Genomic DNA, 5,090 nt, shown 5'->3' with positions numbered 1-5,090 from the left:
CAGGGAGAAGGCGCCCGGAGCGGCCACTCAGGGGCGCTGTGCGTGCGCCCTGGGCGCCTGGTCGGCGTCTCCGTTTACTCCCCGCTGTGTGGTCGCGCAACTTGAAGCTCAGCCCCTCACTCACCGACAGGAAGAACGGGCGCGACCCGATTTAAAATAGTAACAGAGTATTAAAATAGCAGCCAGGAATCTCATGGGTAGCTGATAAGGGCTGAGGCACAAGTGTAAACTGAAGACCAGGGTAGGAGCCAGGCTGAAGGTGATAGGATGGATTGGCTGGAGCAGGAAAGATCATCAATAAGTACATTGAGTTTGTTATACTTGCTGTAACCTTGTTGCTTAATAGAAAGCAGGAAAACTTTGCGTTGATAAGATAGGAGATTTTAGTCGAAAAATATGCTTTCTTTTACATAGCAGAATGCACGAGTAAATTAAACCCGGGAAAATTGAGAAAATCAGGTAGATCCCAGTTCTCCCTCCACCCCTGCATTCTTTGCACAAAGTCTTACAACCGCATGGGTTACAACTGGGAGGTTCCTTTCCTTTCCGTGCCCAGTAGGCTTGTTCCAAAAAGTTGTCTTTAAGTCCCAGTGTTGTAAATCAAGGCTCTTCGTTCTGCTTATCTCTGTTGTAATTCCAGGGACTTCACGTGACTTTCTCGCTCTTTATGTTTCTTTGCCCTTTGATTTCCTTATTAATACCACCATTCGTTCACTGTTAGCCTTTTTAAGAGACAGTGGATTATTTTGTAAAGGGAGGGTGTTTGCCATGCTAGTTAATACTCCCTCATACCCTGTCTAGTTTGTGAATTTGGATTTTCCAATGTCTTTATTGGAGCAAGGAATAACTATTTTTATACACTGGTTTAAAAAAAAATGGTTGAAAGTGGGATGCAGAAGGCTTGGATTCTGAAACAATGTGTCATCCGAACCCAGTGTTACCTCTGGGATTAATGTTGAATTTATTCGGTTAAAAGAAAGCTAATTCAATGTCTATTAAGGATAATATGAATAGCTAGCCAGGAGCCGTGGCTCACGCTTGTAATCCCAACACTTTGGGAGGCCGAGGCGGGTGGATCACGAGGCCAGGAGTTCAAGACCAGCCTGGCCAAGATGGTGAAACTCTGTTTCTACTAAAAATACCAAAATTAGCTGGGCGTGGTGGCGGGCACCTGTAGTCCCAGCTACTCGGGAGGCTGAGGCGGAAGAATCGCTTCAACCGGGGAGGCGGAGGTTGCAGTGAGCCGAGATCATGCCACTACACTCTAGCCTGGGCAACAGAGCGAGACTCCACCTCAAAAAAAAGAAAATAATAATAATACAAATAACTTTTTTTTTAATCATTAGAAAGACGCATGGAAAAAGAGGTTCAACATTTGAACTATTTGATTGTTGTGTATCTCCTTTATGTGATGGTCCCTGAATTCAGGAATTGCCTCCCTTAAGCTGGTACCCTTGTACCAGGAAAACACTCGTTGAATGAATAAGTGAGTGAATGAATGCAGTTCCGCAAGTGCTTGTCATTTCCTCTTCTTGGCTTGGCAACCATGCGGAGAATCCCAGCGAGGGGCAGTGTGGGGTATTAGTTTTTTGGGTTTTTTGTTTTGTTTTGTTTTGTTTTGTTTGTTTGTTTCTAAACACGGTCAATTTAGATCCAGGTTGCAGCCACTACATTGACCCATATCAGCCTTGACCACGGTATTATACCTCTTTGAGTCTGGATTTCTTCATTCTTAAAACGGAGGCAACAAAAACATGTAGTTCACAGGTTTGTTTAAAAAAAAAAAAAAAAAAAGACAGTGTATGTAAAGCATCTAACAATTACATACATTCAAGTAGTTGCTCAGTGAATGTTCAAATTGTCTGGTGTTGGTAATTGCTCAATAAGTGTTCAAAGTAGTGGATGCCGTTTAAGGAGAGTGGCAAACTTCTGTCCTCCCAGATCCTGAGGTTGACATTCCAAGTTGGGGTATAGCAAGGGGAGAATGCTGCCCTGAGCGGGAGAGCAAGAACAGCCACGTGATCTTTGAGCCAGGTCTGCTGGGCTTCAAGCTTCTCAGCTCTCTGGGCAGTTGATGTGCCTGAATGGCTCCCTGCTTTCCACAGATGCTGTACAGATGTTGCCCATCTCATGGGTCCTTAGGCCTGGATGAAATAGTAGGCAACTCGTCGTGCCCCCTCCCAAAAAGGAGGCATTTCACACAGGAAGGGTGGAGGAATGGAAACCAGAACAGCCATGGAAGATCATATGCCAGATTTCATTTTATCCTTAGTATGGCGAGATCCACAAGAGCAGGGAATGGGAATGCAGTTAATTTCTATCTGTATCTGTAGGCTAGTGCCTGCCACACATAGCGGCCACACATAGCGGTGGGTGTTAAAAAATTAACCTCTGGCAAACTGAAAGCTGCAAGCACTGAAAGCTGCATGTTAAAAAAAACATTTTGTACATGGATGACCTACGAATGGATCTAAGATTATAATGAAATTAAGCATTAAAATTACCAGCTTTAATGTGCTTTTTATTTTTCCGGGAGGTCCAGATGCACCAGAAAGGTACTTCCTGCGTGATGCTGTAGAAATACTGGGTCAGGGCAGACAAATTTTTAAGGACAGGAACCTGAAAGAGCAACCACTTATAAGGAATTGCTGCCCTGGCCCCTGGGGTGCAAGCCGAGTCTTTTTCTCACTACAAGCTATACTTCGGGCATTGAAATAAAAGTTTAATTAAAAAGATATATCTTTTAAATTTTGGGGATGGAGACAGAGGAGATTATAAGGAGGAAATGAACATAAAATAAAAAGCAAGAACATAAAATCATAGAAGAAAACAAGATGTGGAAAAATAAAGCTTAGTGATAATAAGGTATAGGAATCAGGGAAACATTGTCAGATGGGCAATGAAAAAAGTAATTTGGTCAAGGGAAGACCATGTTGGGAACCAGTTTTCGTATGTCTCCACATTGGCATTTTAAAGGCCCCATTTAGAACTTCTAAATATTCCCCTTTTCCTCCTACTTGCTCTCCTACCCATAGAGTGACAGCTGAATGAGAAATCCATGACATTTATTTGTCATTTCCTTGAACTAGGTCACTTGATCACTGTATTGGAAAAGTGTCCTAGGGTCAAGTTCTAGAATCTGACATTTGTCTCGCTAAGCAGTTGCTCATACCAAGAGAGGAACCTGCATAATTCCAGCACACTTCTTGGAAACCTAAAATGAGTGCAACAAAATATATCTGTGTAACATTCTACTTTCCAAAGCTCCAGCATTAACTTGACACTATATTATAATGTATTCTTTTAGTCTGGTAAGAACAAATGTAAATTGCTACTCTATTGCTCTTCACATTTTATCTTCTGTCTTTCCTGGAGCTGACCTTGTAATTTAAACTGTTCATGCTCCAATGAGTGTTCCTGAGAAACTCAGAGTTCATTATTAGGTCTAGTTATAGTGCATCATGAAGAACCTCTCTTGCAGAGAGGCATGTCTCTTTAGAATGTAATTCCTGTTGTTGAGGGCTTACTATGTCTTTAGTAGATATTAGAGATACTTAAAATTCATATACTAAGTCCCCATCCCCAAGGGCTTACAGTTTCATTGGACAGGCAGGGTAATCTAGAAAAAAAAAAATGTAGTTATATAGCAAAATATGTGATTCGGTGAATAAGTACTAAAAGAATTCCAAAGAGAAGAGATGATGGCCAACATGATTTAGTTTTCAGGGAGTAGGTGAAATTTGGTCTAGACCATGCTGGAAGGCTAGATTTTGTTTTAATAGAAGGGACATGGCAAAGGAATTATAATCAGGAAGCCATATATTTCTAAAACCCTTGCTCAGTGCCTGGCACATTGTCAGTGCTAAAATGAGCACTTTAAGCCTTTTCAGATGAAGAAGGAAGGGAAGAAACAACTAATGTATGTTTTAGGAATAAGTGAATGGATTAAATAGTGAATGAATGAGTTAACTAATGAGTGGACATGGAAATGCCTAGAGTACCCCAGTCTGGAGCCTGGCTTTCAGAGTTCCCCAAATCTAATTGGGCCAGAGCAGGCTTCTCCCCCAAAGGTACTTAGTTCCCCCTACAATGAAGGTGGCTTTAGGAATACTGGGAGGCAAAAATTCTTCCTCTGGCCTCCTCTTTGGGCCGGAACTTGCTTTCCTCCAGCTTGTCTCTGTTGACTCCTTGTCAGAGACCTGAACCTTCCTCTCACCTGCCCCCAGACACAGGAAGATTTGGGACTGATTCAACTGGACACCATACGGTCAATCTCCTACCTCCATTATCTAGGGTGGGCACCTGGGTGTATCACACAATGTATCCTCTCACTCCTAAGCTGTTCCCTCTACTCAGCCTTGCCTTGTGCTCCCTGGGGTCAGCGATCTGTTCCTGATACACTTAGCTCTTCTCTGTAGCTTCCACCCCTTCCCAGAAGACCCTTCTCCTATGACAGGTTCATTCTCCCACAGCTCCACTCTGTCCCTCCCCAAGCCGTCTTTCTCCCTCTTGGAAAGCTCCTCTGAACTCCATTTTATCTCCCCACTTTGTCACTGGTGTCTTGTGCAGACTGCCCGTCAGCTCCCACTTAACCTCACTAGCATTGACCCCAGTCCTTCCAGATCCTACCAATGCTGGGAATGACTTCAACACTAAGCCTTTCAGCCCCTTGACATCCTCGTGTCCAAGGACCTGCACTCCCACTTCATGTCATTGACCAACACTTCTGGTCTCACCTTGCACCATATCATCACCCCAGTCTGGCTTTGCCTCTGCATTTTAAAATTCAAGCATCCAATCCTCCACTGCCTCCAAGTCTGTTTGGTATTCTATCTTCATTCCAGGACCTGTCACTGCAACTCCCTCTGCCAGGATCTTTCCTTGCATGGTCCTTCTGTCTCATCCATGTGGCAGAATGTTACTATCCAACTTTGGATCCATACCTATGCTATTTACTGGAGTGCTGGAGAAATCCCACAACTTAGAAGGCAGGAACCCTATGGATTCATAGTTTCCATTAGCAACTGGATCCTACATACTGCCTTCTACATTCTCCTGGTTCCATTCTCCCAAGAAGGTACAGCAAATGT

At 43.4% G+C, this 5,090-nt stretch overlaps 1 protein-coding gene across 1 annotated transcript in view; it reads right to left on the bottom strand.

The window, feature by feature from the left end:
• The window catches only part of DPY19L1 (dpy-19-like 1 (C. elegans)), a 117,932-nt gene extending 117,708 nt beyond the window's left edge, over nucleotides 1–224 (bottom strand). Inside the window, exon 1 of the mRNA XM_011973072.1 lies at nucleotides 125–224. The gene's annotated coding sequence lies outside the window, so the exon portion shown is untranslated. The remainder of the gene's footprint in view (nucleotides 1–124) is intronic.
• Nucleotides 225–5,090: the final 4,866 nt, after the last annotated feature.

Source organism: Mandrillus leucophaeus, unplaced genomic scaffold (assembly GCF_000951045.1).
Source record: "Mandrillus leucophaeus isolate KB7577 unplaced genomic scaffold, Mleu.le_1.0 Scaffold100, whole genome shotgun sequence".
Lineage (NCBI taxonomy): Eukaryota > Metazoa > Chordata > Mammalia > Primates > Cercopithecidae > Mandrillus > Mandrillus leucophaeus.
The sequence above is the reverse complement of the archived record's forward strand: the minus strand, read 5'-3'. Positions and strand labels throughout refer to the sequence as shown.